This window comes from Lissotriton helveticus, chromosome 10 (assembly GCF_964261635.1).
Source record: "Lissotriton helveticus chromosome 10, aLisHel1.1, whole genome shotgun sequence".
Lineage (NCBI taxonomy): Eukaryota > Metazoa > Chordata > Amphibia > Caudata > Salamandridae > Lissotriton > Lissotriton helveticus.
Window position 1 is genome coordinate 607,753,935 of NC_136071.1, and position 19,488 is coordinate 607,773,422.

Below are 19,488 nucleotides of genomic sequence, written 5' to 3' on the forward strand. Positions count from 1 at the left end.
CCGCCATAGCAGAGGAGCCACCACTATAACTGGTTTAAACCTGACCCTAACAGGAGTAAATGTCTGATCATTTTTAGAGTGGGAAACTGCCTGAAAAGGCTTTGTGAATTCTCACAAACTTTGAATCTGATGGTGTGCAACATCTTTAGCAGGAGTTCGCACAGGATCTGGTCTAATTCCCAACACCTGTTCACAAGCCTCCTCAGTATCCTGATTATGCTTCACATGTATTTCCGTTGTGCTTTCCGTTTTCCTGAGTGTTTTTACCCTAATTGAGCATGTTTATGCTGCAGCGCTCTATGTGTAGAAAGTATACCATGTAGAGAACTTTGTCAGGTTGATCCTCTTCAAGAGTCCAAGTTGAACAGGATCAGATGGAATCTTTAAAGCCGCATTCACCAAGCGTTTTATAGAGATAAGTTGGACCAAGAAAAAAGGGGAATCTAAGCATTAGAGAACTGTGAGTGTTTCATGAAAGTATATATATTTATAAATATTTTCATTCATTCATTCATTCATGAAAGTAGCATATACCTTTTGTTTAGATTTTGGATGCATTTTGGCCAGAATGCAAGGGTGCATTAATAGGGCTGGAATGGGAACCGAAAACAGCCCTGGGGAAAATGTTCAAACCATTCCCTCATACTTCTTTTCCTCAATCTGTCTCTCTCTCTCCTGTCTCTCCCCAAGTACTTGCAGTGTCAGCTACAATTACCTTTGGCGAGCTGGAGAAAATATCAGCGGTGCCAGCAGTGGTCCTTTGCCTTCAAAAACCCACCTCCAATGGCTCCATCCCACATGAAAAATACCGGATGAAAGAAATAGTCAATCTGGGCTGAATGCACACCCTAATTTCCAAATATGCAGATAAAAGTGTGTGTACCCGCCCAGGGAGTGGAAAAGGAGTGGCCAGCTATACACCATGCAGATTAAGTGTATATCCACAAAGTAGTGACTTGTTGGAAGTTTAAAAATGTTAGTAGTGGACATGCGCATCTACCTTACACCCAAAATAACAGCACCAACGTTTGGGCATACTGACCATTTTTGGGATTGCAGCAGATTTTGGAGTAGATGTAGGCAGGAGACCGTAGCTGGACTGTTTAACATTTCATTTGGTACCCCCACCCCCATGGTAATTACCCGATATTCCTAATGCGACCGCTCTGATCTTCATCCCTCCTAGGTTTTTGCAAAAAACTTTTGGACTGTCCTCTATGGGAACGCCCTATGACCCAGAGGACAAAACATGTGTTGGCTGATACTCTGAAGAAATATGTATATCATTTATTAAATTGAACACAATAAAATACCTAAATCTACATATTTTGCACTCGATACCCTGAAAATTTGAATGAATTCATATGAGATTTTGTATATATGATTTGACATGCTGATTCCTCCCATTTTCTGGTTCAGTTCTATTTAACCGGGGAGAAAGGTCAACCCTGTATAGATCAATTGGGCACTTCAGATTATTTTCCTGTAGATATGTCTCTCTTTTAAAAAAAATATTGTCCTAATTTGGGGCAGTAGCTAGTGTCTCATCCTTCACATATACCCGCGAGGGATTCTCTGTCCGAATATCATTGTCAGAAATATTGCCTGAAATACATATCGTTTTACTAAAATATTGTCACAATGGATTTAGATTTTCTATTATTAACTACGATGGAATGATACTTCTGTAAATGATAAATGATAATTAGGACAGGATCTTTTCGTCAGACGATAATCTTACATTGAAATCCCAATTCCAGACACCCTTGCGAGAAGGACCTTGCCATGGCTTTTCCAGCAGCGTCTGTTACAGTGTTTGCCTGCTACTCAGCGGGGGGGGGGGGGAAGCGAAATTGATGCCATTTCCCGAGTTTGGGAAATGCATACCTAAAGCATGGCGTGTATTACAGAACTTGTAGGTTTATAAAAATCCGCACACGGTTAGTGCTTTTAATGTGCACATTGCATTTGTTAATAGAGTTGCATTATCAAGTATGTAAATTAATAATACTTTATGGCATATACATATGCAAGATATGCAGGGCCGGCTCTAAGGAGGTGCGGTCGGTGCCACCGCACCAGGCACTGACTTTGGGTGAGGAACTATGTTTATTATTTGAAAAGCACCAGATGCCACGCTCCTTGTCCCAACAATTTTCAAGCATCAATAAAAAATTTCACCATAACTTCGTTGTTTAATGTTCTTCCTGGAGAGAGACCAGAGCTTTGTCTGGTAGAGGACGTTTTGACTCATCATAGTGCAGAAGGTTAATAAGCCAGCTGCAAAGAACGGGTCCCATTCAGATCACAAAGTGCATACACTATGAATAGGTCATAGGGTTATTGCTTTTGTCAGAGAGATCCTTTGGTTACTTGAAGCTTAAAAGTTAAAATCCTAATATAGAGCACTGAGCTATTAACTGTCTTCAAAGAGCTGCATGCAAACTGCAAGGAATATATTACTGCTACATGTTTTTGCCCAGTTTTGCCTTATTTTGAAATATTGAAAAAGGGTTCCTTTGGGTAGAAATAATTTATTATTATTAAAGAAAAAACCTAAGAATTGCGTGACATTTTACATTCTTAAATTTGTGCTTAGCCAGACCAAGGACTCTGATACTATACTACTTGCGGGTGTGGATGGCGTGTGACTCCTAGACCTTGTAGGCCTCTGTCTAATCTAACATTTCCTATACATTGATTCATACACGTATGATTGTCTCTGTGCAAAGTATATGTGATGTAAAGTGTTCTGACACCTTCAACTTGTACGAGTGTCGCTATAAAACTAAATGAATCTAAGAGACAGTGATTATAGAGACGTGGGGGCATTGTCAAATGGTGGAAGTGGGGGAATCCGTGGCGAGGTGATCATGGGGATGGGCTCCAACAAACATTGTTGCACAGGGCACCACCAGTACTAAAGCCGGCCGTACATATATGTTATATGCTGTTAGAATAAAGGTGAGTGCATACTTCCCTTTAGGGATATCATTCCCTAGATATTTAATATGAGTGGAGCCTTGCTACCTGTTGATTCTGAGTGACTTTGCGGTCTAACACTTGATGATAGACATTATTGACAGCAAACTTAAATATTGGATTGAAGCCCTGATGAAGTCGATGATCCATAAATACAGTAACGAAACACATGTTGGCTGACTTTATGTACCCCTGGGACACAGCTGATTCTGATCACTCAAGAGCATGGGCACTTTTCAAATTATTAAAGACACAGAGAGAGCTACCAGTATTGGAAAGTGTTGCTGTCACCACCTTCGATAATTGCTGTGGTCCTATTGCTTTTCATTCCCTTCATATCATTTTGACAAATGACAGATTCCAGAGGAAAGCACCAACACTTTTTTCTTGCCGATCTGGTAGAACAGATGTATTCAATGCTGTTTAAGAATTTATTGACAACTTGAGGAAAAGCTAAAAAAGAGCACACACAATTCGCTAGGCACATACTATGAAAACTAGAAGAAAGCAAGATTGCTGGCAGGAGACATGTCCCACTAGACAATGAGTGCTGAACAATCTCACTGCAGTGAACGAAAACCGGATTCCTTTGTGCATGACTGACATAAATAAATAAATGGGAAACAAGTGTGATGCTGACTATGCTTTTCAGATTCTCTCATGCAACTGAATGGAGGCATAAGGATACATCTAAATATCCAATACAAAGACAGAGAGATCAAGTTACTCTTGCGGGTTGACCCAAGATGTAATTCAGAATGTCTCAAGCAAAAGGCTGACGGGTTGTGAGCCGAACAAGCCAGCAGCTGAAAGAGTGCTCACCCAAAGCCCACTAAAGGTGTATCGTATTTTTTGCAACAAATACAATGTCTTGTTTAAGCCAGACCTAAAAATATGCATGAATCAGATTATGTGATGTTTGTTGATGGCTCCTGTTAACGACGCCATGAAGGAATGCCTGAGAGCTGCCTACTTAGTCTGTACTAAAAGGTGTAATGGAAGCCTTCTGGCATCTAGGAGTATTTTCAGCACAAGTGGCCGAATTGATTGCTCTTACTAGAGCATGCTGTATTTCAGACTACCTGAGACTGACCATTTTCACTGATAGTATGTCTTTGGTGTTGTTCGCGACTTTGGACAGATGCGGCCAGAACGTGAATTCATGACCTCTTTGGGTTTACCAATCTGCAACTGGGTGAGTGTGCATAATTTGTTGAAGGAATTACAGCTACCTGCCCAGATTGCAGTAGTGAAGTTTTCTGCACTCTGCAGCGAATCTGATTATATAACTGTCGACAATAAGTATCGGATGAAACAGCCAGATATTGGCGCCTAAGAGCTTATACCTTCAATGGGGGGGGCCAAAATGAAAGAACAGATGAGACCAATTTTAATGTGTTGTTAACAGCCATTGATACATGGGAGTCAGTTAAGAGGCTGCAGGAGCAAGTGTCAGAAGAAGAAGAACAAGGCTGGGATAGAGCTGGTTGTGGCAAAAGAGATGAGGACAACATTTGGGTTTCAATAGAGAGAAGACCCATATTGGCAGACAGTTTGTTGCCTCCAATGGTAAGACATTATCATGGACTTGCACATGTAGGTAGAGATGCCATGGCGGGCAGGTTCAGGCAAACCTGGTTTAAACCGTGGTTTAGACTGTCAGCTTAAGGATTGTGTCACAGATGTGTTGTGTGTCAGCAATAGAATGTAGGAAGGAGAGCAGCAGTAGCAATGAGTGACATAGGGAGATCAGGTGGTCCCTTCAACAGGATGCAACTGGACTTTATCGAGATGCCTGTGTGCAACAGGTTGAGATATGTCCTGGTGACTGTGTACATCTTCTTGCGTTGGGTTGAAGCTTACCTAACTAGAAGAAGTGAAATATCACAGTGGCTAAGTTGTTGTTGAGGGAGTTATTATAACGTATTGGGTTCCCGACTTCTCTGGAGTCAGACTGAAGGACTCATTTCAATTATGTGGTTCTGAAAATGTTGTGTTCAGCATTAAAACCTGAACAGAGGCTGCATTGCAGTTATAGACTGGAGGCTTCTGGTATCATAGAACAGGTCAACGGGATTTGGCTTTGAAATCCAAGTTTTACTAAAGTGTATGCGGCTAAAGTGTGTGCCTCAACATCCTTTAAGTGATCTGATACTTTGCCTTTTGTGTTGATGAACTTACGCAGTACTCCAGATTGGAGGGCAGGATTTTCTTCCCATGAAATAATCATTGGCAGAGACTTTAGACTGCCAGCTGTACCTGCAAATGAGCTTGTGAACATTACAAATGACATGATTCTTGATTACTGCAAGGGACTGGTCAATGTGGTGCGTTATGTGTCTCATCAGGCTGCAGAGGCTACAGCCCCAGCTCAACAGGAGCAGTACCTTGACCTCAGTACCAGCGACTGCGTTGTGGTGAAGAAGCATGGGCACAAGTCGTGCTTGGAACCTCTGTGGTGAGGTCCTTACCAGGTTATCTTGGTCACTACAACAACTGTGAAGTGCGGAGGCCTCCACAACTGGGTGCATGCCACCCATACTCGCAGAGTCCCTTGTCCCCTTGGTGATATAATAGCACCTGTCCCTGAAGTGCCAGTTGTTACAATGAGACAAAAGGAGGAGATTAGTCAAGCTGTTGAATTCAATATTGGAGGGTCTCATAGTATTGACTGCGCCAGATCCAGACCCTGGCAAAGGTTCTGGTGCAACAGTAACATGAGTAGTACCTTGAGACCAGTGGCCAAGAGGGCAAGCGAGGAGGCGTGGCCAGGCGCCGACTGAAATGGCCGCCTAACTCCGAGCTCCCGCCGGGACCGTGTCTGTCCCTTGAAATCCGGCCATTCTATCCTCGCTGGGGTGTACTGCAACGACGCCCCAGCCTCCTCAGGCAAGTGCCGAAAGTATCGCCTCTGAAGAGGGGCCCCGGGACCCCCCAGAAAGCAGCGCTGCGGCCGGAGCTCCAGCGGCCGGCCCTGAAAGAGTGTGGAACCCGAGCGCCGCTGACCGCCAAACGCGAGGCCCAGGACTGCTGACTGTGCGGAGAGCGGGACCGGAGTGCGGCGGCGGCGCCGGTGCAGGTGGCGCTTTGCAATATAGCGAGTGCGGCGCCAAGACAGCGGCCCATCCAGAGGGGGCGCCGCACGCAAAACGGCGCAGAGGGCTCCACGCCTCTGAAAACCCAAGGAGGGGCCGGAACCTGGCCAGGCGCCGAAATCGAGGCCCAGGACTGCGGCCTGCATAAAGAGCGGAGCTGACGTGCGGCGGCGCCGGCGCGGGTGGAACCTGCACGGTGAGTCTGGGCATCAAGATCGGCGGACTGGAAGGAGGTGCAGCGCCAAATACGAGGGCGGGAAACTGGCAGTAGCCTGGGATGCAGGGAAGGGCTACTCCCACGAAGAGTACAGCGGGCTAACTACAGGCCGTGCGCTACTATGCCCCAGGGCTGCCCGGTCACCAAAAAAGCCTGTGGGAGGGGTGGCGGACCCCCTGCTGACATTCGGTCTTAACTGAGGGCCACCTGTACCCAGACTGGTCTCCTGGTGGAAGAGGTGTGGCGCCGCGGCCAGGGCGACTGACGCTGGAATCTGGGGACCACGGTTCGATCCCCGGCTCCGGCGGCAGGTCAGCCCAGCACCATGTGACTCTGGGCAATAGCTCGCTTAATCTTCCCGACAGCCCCCCAGCGCCTAGAGACCCTTACGGGTGATTGTGCGCTCTACAAATGTTGACTTTACTGGTGGCGAGAGGCAGAGGAGGCCGCAACCAGGGGAGGACGAAGGCCCGTACCGCTGGCGAGTGCCAATGCTCGCAGGAGTGCGGACACCTAACAACTGTGTGCCTTACCCGAGGGACCCAGACTCCCAGCGAAGCGGGACAACAGTGGTTAGGCCGGAGCCCGGAGTTACGCCAGTGTGAAGGGTGAGGGGCGGCACGGTAGTCGCTGGCCAACGTACGGACCGGACCCTGAGCAAGCGCAGGCCCGCAGAAGGTACCATCCCACACAGGAAACGCAGACGCACAACGCCAACAAAGCCCTGCTCCGTCATGCGACCTAAAGGGGGGCGGTGACCCAAACAAACAAGCTAGACCAATATGCAGTGACAAGAACGCAAAAGCAGTCCACCGGGGCGGCACAGGACAGTACAGTGCAGGCGGAACCGACCCTGACTTCCATCATGACTGCAATCCAGACCCTGGGCGCTAACCTCGAGACAAAAATAGATAAGATCTCCATCGAGGTAAATTTGCTGCGCGAGGACCTGGGGAAAACCACAGAGTGATCTAAGGCTAACGAAGGGAACATTAAGACTTTACAGGCCTCTGAAAAACGGCTGGAGGACAGGGTAAACGAGCTTGTTCACCAACAACGACAAATGGCGATGAAGCTCGAGGATCAGGAAGGGAGGTCCCGAAGGAGCAACATACGCGTGGTAGGTGTGCCGGAGGAACTGGAGGGGGACAGCACGGAGCTGTTTCTGGAAGACCTAATCCTCCGCCATCTAAAGCCCAAGAGACTATCAAACATCTTCACCATTGAACGGGCCCCCCGAGCTCCGATCCCCAAGCCCAAACCAGGGGCACCACCGAGAACAATCATCGCTAAAGTCCTTAATTATAGGGACCGGGACGCGATCCTCCAGGCCGCCTGACAACAGGGAGACCTGCATTATGAGGGAGCTGCGGTCCGCTTCTTCCCGGACTTCACGTTGCAGGTCCAGCAAGAACGGCGCTCCTTCCAAGGGGTTAAGACGATGCTTCGTGAACGAGGATTAAAATACATGATGTTCTTCCCAGCTAAGCTAAAAATAATTTCTGGAGGTAAATCACATTTCTTCACTTCGCCGGTGGCGGTTCAGGAATGGTTGGACGCCGCGGAGCCGGAGGAGCAGGCAGGTGGAGACATCGACAACTGGAGGGACCCCGGGGTTTCCTCCCCTGGTTCGGCGACTGGGCACAAAGAAGGAGACGAACAGAGCCAGCGATCTTGGCGTTCCAGGTCCAACAGTCCCCGTTGGGACACGCCACGGGACAACTCAGCGAGATGAGGACACGGACACTTGATGAAGTGATTCTTCGAACTGTAACGTATACCATAACCATTGTACTGTTGGGGCTGTTGTAAGAGAGTTATTGTGTGTCTGATCTGGAACTCTGAGACGTCATACTACATTTTTATTATTTCAGTCCTGAGGAACAACGCACTGGGGCAGCGCGGGAAGGGCGGCCATGGAGGGGGCCGGCCTACGTTTCCCGCAGGAAGTTCCTCGGAGAGAGCTCGCCTCTCTTCGGGGTAGGGTTGGGCGACAGGCGCTCTGCTAATTGGGGTGGTGGGTAGTTTGGAACCCACAGAGCAGGGAGCAGGGTGGGGGCACTGTTTCACAGGGAAGGGAAGTTACAATGCATGAGGGTGGGAGGGAAGGAATGGGTGACTCCACAACTGCGATGATGATCAATGTTTGCATTCAGCAGGAAAGTTGGGGAGGTTGCTGGGAGGGCAGGGGAGTTGGGGAAGTTTTACGGTCATGTGTACTTAGTAATGTCGGAATCGACCCGAGCACCATAATGCAGGAACAAGTCATCTCACATAGCAACGGTTATGGCTAGGAGGTGGGAAAAAAGCCTCAAAGTTCTGAGCTGGAACGTAAACGGGCTAGGAGACCGACTTAAATGCACCATAGTCTTGCAATTCATTAAAAGGTACAAGCCGGACGCAGTCCTGCTACAAGAAACGCACCTCATGGGGAACACATGTCAGGCCCTTAACAGATGGGGGTATACCCTTGCAGTCCATTCAGGCTTCACCTCAGGCTCCAGGGGTGTGGGGATCCTATTGCGCCGCTCATTGCCCCTCCACATAGAACACACGGAGTCAGACCCTCAGGGCCGCTTTGCAGTGGTGTCCGGCAGATGGGAAGGATATCGTCTGAACCTCCTCTCCGTCTACATCCCACCTGGCCTCCAAACTCCAGCATACACAGATCTGGGCAAACTGCTACTCTCCCTCCCTGATTGGCAGCTGGTAATGGGAGGCGATTACAATGCGGTTGTGTCAGGCACCCTGGACAGGCACCCTCCCAGAGACATACCACAAGGGCAGAAATGGTTGGCAGACTTCCTAGAGGCCTTTGGGCTTACAGACGTGTGGCGACTTCTACATCCAATTGACACTCACTTCACCTTCTTTTCCGGGCCGCATCGTTCATTCTCCCGCCTTGACTACATCCTCACTTTACTGCAACACGACACAACGATACAAGAGGCAGAACATCTTACTCGCGGCATATCTGACCACTCGGCGGTCTTTACACATATGACCTTCGGGACTCGGCGTGAGGGCTGCATTACACCAATAAGCGCCTGGCACCTACACAGTGAGGAGACTAGGAAGAAACTAACTAAGGCAATCACTCAAAACTTTGACACTAACGTAGGGTCGGTGGACTCCCCAGTTACCCTATGGGAGGCGTTCAAAACAGTAATCAGGGGGAGGCGCTATCGATCGTTGCAGCAAAGCGAAAGGATAAAGAACAACATGTAGCCACCATGGAAACAGATCTTGCGAGGCTGGAGAGGGAAGTGCGGGACACTGGGGCGTCGAACGTACAACGCAGACTACAGCTCAAATCAGCAGAATATAAGGAGATGGTAACGCAGAAAGCTCAGGCAGTAGCCAGACACAAGATGGGGAAACTCTATGATCAGGGCGACAAAGCTGGAAAGCTTATCGCATGGCTCGACAAAAAACAACAGGCCAGTAGAGTGATACCAGAAGTCCGAACCGACACAGGGACTGTTATAACCGAACCCCGGGAGATAGTGGCTGAATTTGCACGCCATTACAAAAAGGTTTACAGCCGAGAGTCGGACCGTCCAGAGGAGGACTCTGTAGCCCTCCTGGCGGACATCCGCATGCCTTGCCTGTCGGAAGAGGACCGAGAGGCCCTCGAGAGCCCGCTCGAAGTCACTGAGCTGCAACGTGCAATCACTGACCTCCGCCCAGGCAAAGCCCTAGGACCTAACGGCCTCCCGATAGAGCTCTACAAATTGCAACCGGACGCACTTAGTAGATACCTGAAATGCATGTTTGATAGCAGCAAAGAGATGGGAAGGTTGCCACGTGACCAACGCATAGCCACTATTGTGGCAATACCTAAAGAGGGGAAACCTAAAGAGTCCTGTGCCTCATACAGGCCAATCTCGCTGCTCAACGCTGAGCCGAAAATCCTGGCCAAAACACTGGCAAATAGACTCCAGTCGGTCCTCCCTGCCTTGGTCCACCCGGATCAATCAGGGTTCATGCCTCACCGGAACACCGCACTCAACATACGACGCCTTCACGGGGTGATGGGGCAGCGACACAGGTTAAGAGAAGATGCGGTGGTGGTCTCTCTTGATGCCACTATGGCATTCGACACCTTAGAGTGGCCCTACATGATCGCGGTACTTCGTAAACTGGGCTTTGGACCTAATTTTATATCATGGATCCGTCTCCTCTACGCTGAGCCGTTGGCCCAGGTAGTAGTGAATGGTAAAGCCTCTGAGACCTTCACCCTGGAGAGGGGGACTAGGCAGGGATGCCCTCTCTCACCTCTCTTATTTGCACTCTCCCTTGAACCGCTCGCGGCCTGGATAAGGCAGGATGTCTATCTTAAAGGAATAGCCTGGACAGCGGGATGGGAGGACAAGATCTCCCTATACGCCGATGACATCCTACTGTACCTCACTAGGCCACGTAGATCTATAATGGCGGCGCTCGACATCTTCACGAGCTTTGGCCGAAACTCCGGATTTCGGATAAACTGGAGCAAATCCCACTTGTACGTACTCCATGGGGCCCCTCCGAGGCTCCCTGACACATGCCCCATAACAGTGGCGGAAGACGGCTTTCGATACCTAGGAGTCTTTGTCTCCACAGACAAGACACTGCTGTACGAGAGAAATCTACTGCCGCCTTTACGACGACTCCAGCGAGACGCTAAATCCTGGCAGCAACTCCCACTATCATTGCTGGGCCGTGCGGCCCTCTTCAAGAGGATGGCGTTGCCAAGATTTCTCTATGCATTGCAGAACTATCCTGACCTAGTACCCAAATCGTACTTTGCAGCAGTGGAAGCGGCACAACGTGACCTTCTATGGGCAGGGGCGCCTAGAATAGCACTGCGTAAACTCACATTGGGGTGGTATGACGGGGGAATCGCACTCCCCGACATCCGCAAATATTACTGGGCCGCCCACCTCGCGGCGATTAACCAAGGAACTTACAGTGACGGGAACGAACCCGGGTTCGGGATGGATAGATGGCTGTTACCTGGGGGTAACTACGAGATCGCACTCTACTCTAAGCCAGGTAAACTACAACTTACGGGCCCGACACAACACTCCGTACAGATATGGCACATAGCCCAGCGGGAACTGGGGTGGTCGGACGTCCTAACGATGTCAACTCCACTCTGGGCCTCCGAAAAGCTTGGCAACTTGGCGCACCAAGGGGTTCCGTAACTGGGACCTGATAGGAATCTCGCAAATAAAAGACCTCTGGGGCCCTAATGGAATCCACACTTTCCCCCACCTACGGGACACATACGACCTAGCTGATACCGAACATTTCCGATACATGCAAGTGCGACACTCCCTACAGGCAAACATTCCACCGGACACGACACTGCCACAGTCCTCTCCACTAGAGGACAGATTATTGGACGGGCTCATCCCAGAGCATGCCATCTCCCTAACTTACAGAAAATTGATAAATAATCCCCCTGACACGCTCCTTCCCCTAAAAGAGAAATGGGTCGCCGACGGACTAGAGATAGATGAGGAGGAATGGATGTACGCTCTTGCCTCCCCTAGGGAGGTGGCGATATCGGCCAGATTGCGATTAGTCCAACTAAAAATCCTTCATAGAGTGTATATTTCCTGTACAAGACTTCAAGCGATGGGAAGGGGAGGAGACGGGCTCTGTAGGCGGGGATGTGGAGGGACAGGCACCTTCTTTCACATATTATGGGACTGTCCGATAGTGCAAAAATATTGGAGAAGATTGGTGCGATGTATGCGGGAGGTTTGGGAGGTCGAGATTCGTCTTGAGGCTAAAAGGTGTCTTCTGGACATTTGGGAACCCACGGACCTATCTCCGAAAGGGAGAATCTGGGTGACACTTGGGCAGATGATAGCGAAGAGGAACATTGCTAGACTGTGGGGAGCCTCTACTCCACCGAAACTAATGGATTGGCAAAGCGACATGGATTGGTGCATGCTGCAGGAAAAGACTGTATATGTAACAAGGGGGTGCCCCCGCAAATGGGGAGAGGTGTGGTCAAAATGGAACGACTTCAGGGGCAACATATGTGAGCCTCCTCATGGCCCGCAGTCCGGCTCAGAAGACATAGACTGAACTGTATCCCAGACGGCTATGATCGTAGCAATGTATACATTTCAGATGCATTACTGGTGCTGAAGCGGAGTCGAGATTGGATGTACTTCATTGACCGTACTTGTTTTTCTTGTTTACCAGACATAACTTTTGTATACTTCCGAACTACAGTTTACTGTTTAAATATAAAATCGGACCTACATGAATCCTGTGAGAAAACCCAAACACGCACATTGATATACAACGCCGCCGTACCCCCGGGATGTCGGCACATAGGCTGTGTGATTGGTTATGAATACATACATAATAACAGGCTGCTGCCGGCCCCAGGGTTGTAGGCGAAGAGCTGTGGAATTCCTAACAATACAATAAAGGTCTTTAAAAAAAAAAAAAAAAAAAAAGAGGGCAAGCGAGAAGAAGACACAGGTTACCTGAAGTGCATGTGACATATACTACCCAGAATGTACTGAAGGATCTACCCGAAGTGACAATGATGATGAAGGCCAGCAGTATGAAGATCAAAGAGACCTCAAGTACCCTGTCGAAGATACTCCTCACCTGACTGGACAGATTTGGCTGCAAATCACTGGGAGAGAGTATTTTGGACATTTTGCTATAATAATTTCCATTCAACTGAGCTTCCTTGAACTGAACTTTGTGGCTAAACTGAGCTTTGAAATTGCATTACTACTACACAGGCTGAGTCAATTTACCCTGGATGTGATCATTAGTGAATTTGAACTGTGCATTTATTAGAGTCATTCAATTAAACTTTATAGAGAATTAGGAAGAGGCCAGAGTGTGCTGAAAGAGCGTAAGATTGTCCTTAGAAGGTCACCGAGTAAGGCTAAGATAGTCTTATCAAGATCCATTGTACATATTTTGTTGAAATGGTACTTGAATTTTGTTTTGCTGTTTTCCCAATTGGAAACCGACTGAGAAGACTGTGCTGATATCTTCTACCCAAACGGTTTGACATCAGAGAAATCATGGAGACTAGTACCAATACTGGTAGACATAGGTGCATATGTACAGGAGTATTTGTTGTTGTGACATTGATATTAATTGCTTTGCTTGTAATGTTTAGCTTACCCATTTCTTCCCAAGTAGATACATTTGATCCTACAAGTGCCCCTCAAATACCATTTACTACTGTGTGAGCGGGAGGAATCAAAGAGGTCCATAACAAGAGAAGTTTCAATGCTCTTTATTATTATATGTCCACTTTGGTTATGTCAGGACTTTCCTTCCTATTTAATGTCCTTTTACAATACTTCTCGGACTTTCACAGTTCCCATGAATCCTGGTTCTGTTGCGAGAATCTTCTTGATTCAGTATTTTCCTCAAATAAATCTCAAAATAAGAAAGAACAAACAAAAAAATGGTGTAAGATTCTGTTTTCTCTTCTACACCGTCACCACAGGGGAAAAAGGAGTGAGGAGACACCCGGTGCTCTTTCAATGAGGGTGGTGTAGGAGTGAAGGAAGGGGGCTGGTGGTAGCGCTTTGGGGTTTAGCCGGGTTTCTCCCCACTGACCTTCGCCCGCCTCCCAGTCCACCCCGCAATCCATGCGTGCACCTGGGAGAGCCACACTCCTCCTGGAGTGTGGCTGGATGTCGCACAGTCACACCGGTCTCCTGACTCTTCTACCGGTCCAGTGATCCCTCGCTCGGCAGTGAAGACGGGAATCGGGATGCTTACTTTCTTTTCCAGCTTCTCTTCCTGGATTCTGTTCCTGGTATCTTCCTTCGTTCTCGGCGTCTCTCCCTGGATCCGGCACTCAGCGTCTTCCTGATTCCAGCTTCTCTTCCAGTCCGTCGTCGTCTCTTGATCCTCGTCCTCGATTGGGTTAGGACTAATGATGGCAGGCCAGGGGGTGTGGTTAGTTGAAACTTGCTCCCAGTTAAAAGAGCCACTCACGTCAGGGGATGGATCTTGAATGAAGCAATCCGGGGACTATCCCTCTGCGAATGAGAAAGGAGAGGATTGCGGTTTCTATGAGTATGTCGCCCAGTATGAACATTGGTAAGGGGGGTTTTGTGACAAACTGACAGTAGTTCCCCTTCAATATATGAGAAAGACTTGCATGTAGATACATCTAGAGGAGACTATAAATTGAATGTTTATTCCAATTGCTATACAAATTTGTTGACACTATGGATGTTAGGCACTGCTATATGTGCATGCAATTGCCTGCCTCTACACCGTATTCCCCTGACTTATGGTGTGTCTTGTAATTTGTTGAAGAGTTTTTTCTATAGCAAGGGACATTTCCAATATTAATATTCAAATTATGACTTAATCTTTTCAGAACTTTTCTTGTTGAAATGTTCGAAACGTCAACCTGATGCTAGAACACTGGATATAGTTGGACATTTCTTTAAACCCACCATAACATGTGATACAGCTTATGCCTATAGACACATTTTGACGTGTATATATTGACAGATTTAAGAAGAAATGTGTAGACCCAGTAAAAGATAGGAAAAGAATTATTATGACCAGACCAGAGCAGTGAATCATACGAATGCACCACCATGGGTTAAAGAAGAGTGTGAGCTTAAGGTAGGTGGAAATGTAGCCGCATTAGCATTAGATTGGAATCGTCAACCTGATGCTAGAACACTGGATATAGTTGGACATTTCTTTATACCCACCATGACATCTAAATACAAAAAAAGGAATGGACAGTGGACAAGCCAAATACAGCACCAATCTCATGTAGACTGAGGATATTAATACTTGGAGAGTAAGTTTCGTGTGCCACTTCAAAAAAGATGCCCTCTGTCCAAGGGCACCACTCGCTACCGCGAGTAAAATACAGTTTAACAAAGAGTTTTTTGTTCGGCACCACTCAAACGGACTTCAATAAACTCAAATCTCTTGGAGTCTCTATTGTAATATGACGTCTTGATATTTTGCTCAGTTTGCTTTTACAACGCATTTCGTTCTGAACACCAGAACTTCTATAGGGCTGTAATATTTAAACATACATAAAAACAGAATGTCACAATAGTGTATACCAAAACATATACACAAATATAAACAACCATATAAATACATATAAAATACATATACAATAGAGCTACACACATAAAAATTACATATAACTGTGTCTCCATTGTGTAGCTTTTTTAAGGGCCACAACCTCACACAGGAAAACACATGTAAAAGACATAATATAAACACTAGCTAAACCAACTCCTAGGTATCTAAATATCTTCTCAAATTTTTTATACACAGGAAATTGGAACAACAAAAAGAATAGTGTCTGAGTGTACCGTATGTAATTGTAGAACCACCATATATTGAGAACTCTGTATATATCCAAATGGTCAAGTAATTTATTGTTTAAATATCAATGTCACCCATTCAAATCCGAACAGCTATAAGAGAGAAAAGAACAAAAAATGTTTCAAACAACGTGTAGACGAAAACCGTACGAATAGCAAGTGGACAGTGGAGCAAGGAGTTAGTAAACCCCACATCATAAGATAACCAATAAAGCAAATGTAACAAACATCCATGTGCATGGCCTTGCCGGTATTCAATCAGGCCATTGATATCATTAAAGTGAAACAATAATGACGTTGCACTGCCTACCTCAAATGAGAATGTGTGTAAGGCACGCTCTTAATAGAGTATTCCGGTTAATCCAAGGAGTTCTATATACCAATAGTGTAATTGTCCAATTCCAAAGTTCCACACACAATAAGGTGTAACCTATATAAGTTAAAACAATCCTATTAGTCCTATAAGATCTAGCAGCTGAAGTGATTAGTACAGGGGAAAAAAATCATTCCAATATATGACCATTCATCTCAAAACATAATCCGCCTACCTGAAGTGATCAATATTTCCTTCCAGGTATTATTTCACCACATGAACAAATGCTACTGGTATGAATATGATAGTCCAAAACCAAAGTATCTCGTTGTTATGGTAAAGTCCCTGTGCCAAAAGTGAAATGAACACATATCACTCCCTTGTTTAAAATGTAATCGTGTTTAGTACAAGTCTCCACATAATCATAGAGAACATATAACAGAACAATACCTTCCTAGAGATATGTTCGACTCCAGCTGTGTGTTATACAGATATTCCAAAATGTTGCTCCACCATTCAAGTAAGCCAGATGGGAACAATATCCACGACCTATGAATAATATGAAGACAAGTTTCAAATTTACCAAAGTGGGGTTCCCGCATGTGTAGCATAATAATTCCAGTTTCAGGCATGTACCAGATAAAGATACCACCCACACAAAGGCACCCCATGTGGTGCTAGCAATTTAGAATAAATACCCCCCGTAGTCACTCAAAATGCAAAGCCCAGTAATACTACCGATTCTAACAAATGAAAAAAGTTTTTATCTATTTATCCGAAACAATCACGAGGGATGCCCCATAACGAACCGCAAGCTACAAGCAGACAATACTTGATAAAAATAATCACACCGATTCTTTGAACGTACTAAAATGAAGGGGCCATATATGCCCGACCGCCGATCTCTATCTCCGTGTCCAAATTATTTAGAAAACGCTGCAAGAATCTAGGTCGCGGGCGCCATACTTCAAGCAACGCGTCCCGCCCCAGCGTACTCCCGCGTCACGGCCCGCGCGTGTCATGTGACCAAAAGGAACCGGTCCACATAACGCATAGCGTGGCCATATTGGAACAGTCACCAAGAGTCCATAGAAATAATATAAAAGTAGAGTCAACGGACGACAAAAACGAGCAACGAGGCACAAAGACAAACCAATAATATAATTTAACCGAAATTTATGATAAAACAAAACATAATAAACACGAAAATTAATAACTGAAAAACACCAACTACTAAATGAAAACACGCTCACAATAAAGCTAAACTATATACAAATATACAACATAAAGAAATAGCAATAACAGAGACGAAAAAAACCACTCAAATGACACACATAGGTTAATGTTTATGGAGGCTTCTATTAACTGGTAAGGAGGAAATTAGTAAAAAGGGGTCAGGGATTTACCAGGCCAATGTCACAATGTCACAACATCCAATGTAGGTCCCAGATGAATCATCAGACTAGAAGAGAAAGATTTTCTTTTTATATATATATACCTCAGGGTTTTATTCAACTCAATCCTGAATGGCATGCCAATCCCCCCGACATGGCCGGGGGCAGAGATAGTCCCTATCTTTAAGAAGGGATCGCCTCTGCTACCGGCCAACTACAGGCCAATAAGCCTGATTGACGTGTCACAAAAACTTTTTGCCAAACTGCTGCTAAATCGCCTGCTTGAGTGGATTAGGGATTGTAACATCTTGAGTCCCTTCCAAGCAGAATTCAGGGAAAAGGTCTCAACTACAGACCAGGTCTTTCGGCTTGTCCTCATTTATTGGAAAACAGTGCAGTTGGAGGGTGGCAGCCTCTATACTGTATTCGTGGACCTGAGGGCGGCGTTCGACCTGGTCCCCCGGTCCAAGCTGTGGGAGGTGCTGGCTAATCTAGGGGTTCCTGAGGGTTTGTTGAAAATGATAGTTCGTCTTCACAGCGCCAACTTCGCAAAGGTGAGATGTGGCAGGATGGGTGCACTGTCCGAGAGGTTCCCCGTTGGCAGGGGGGTAAGACAGGGTTGTGTGCTTGCACCGACCCTGTTTTGCCTCTATGTCAACGGGGTTATCTCCCATTTGGAGGGGATCCCCAACTCTGACGCTCCAAAGTTGGCAGCTGTAAGGGTGCCGGCAATTATGTTTGCCGACGACACCCTGCTGCTATCAAAGTCCGCAATGGGTATCCAGCGTATCCTGGATGGTTTTGCGGACTTTTGTGAGGGCCATGGTTTAGAAATTAACACTCTCAAAACTAAATTCATGGTCCTCAATCCCCCACCGAAATTCCATTTTAGCCCCAGAATCGCACAAAGCAGGCTCGAGAGGGTGAAAACCTTTGAATACTTGGGTATTATGATAAACGACAAATTATCCTGGAACACGCACCTCGAGAAAGCTCTTCTCAAACTGACCCAACACTCGGGGGGCATCATGAGCCTCTTGGCGAATAATAAATCTTCGATTAGGCCTGTTGGTCCCCCAATGCAGATTTACAAATCACAGGCTAAGGGGGCTGCTATGTATGGGTCCGAACTTTGGGGGCATGTGGGAACATCAGACCTCTTGAAAGTGGAGAATAAATTCATTCGAAGGCTTGTAGGACTCCCTTCTAGCACGCCCCTAGTCCCTCTTAGGTTGGACCTGGGTCTGCGTCCGTTAGACGATGAATTGGCTTTTCGCCCGTTGGCTTATTGGCGCAGACTGTGGGCAACCCCAGAATTGGTTAGCTATAGACAGGGACTACAGGAGGTGCTTGCTATGCCGAATGCTGGAAGAATCCACTGGCTCAGATTTATTAAACTGGAACTGGAGGGTTTGGGACTTTCCAAAATGTGGTCTGACCCCTTGGCAACTTGCCGATTTATTTCCAAAAAGGTACTAGCCAAGGCATATTACGATAGTAAATCATTGTCGCTTCTTAACGAACTAAAACCTGGGTCATTGACAGATTCTTTCATGTCCTTCAAGGCCACCTATAACTTCGAACTAAAAAAAAAAATACATATAATATATATATATATATACAGTTCAATATGGATAGGGAAAAACTGGCCAAAACATGTATCATTAGCGTTATTTACAAATAGTATTTCTATACATCGCAAACAACAAATCCAAATTGCTTCCCTTTTACGGAGAGCAAGCTCCCTGTTACCACCGCGCGGATTTGATGGAATATTGTCAATACCATGAAACCATATTTTGCTGTCGTTTGTGTGATTTTCCCGCATATGATAAGCCATAGGGTATTTCAGATCGTACTTCTTGAGTGCTCTAACATGTTCCTGGATCCTGAGTTTCAAAGGCCGAAGGGTACTCCCCACATATATCTTATTACATCCACAGCCTATTATATAAATACCGTGGGTGGTATTACAGTTTATAAAATGCCTTCTTCGAAATCATATTCCTGAAGACGTGAAGATATCCGCGCTATCCGCGCTGTCGAGTTCCATCCACCTCCAGGAGATAAAATGCCCACCAGCAGTTTGTGATCCGTCCTCAAAACTAACCTATTTCTCCACACATAGGGG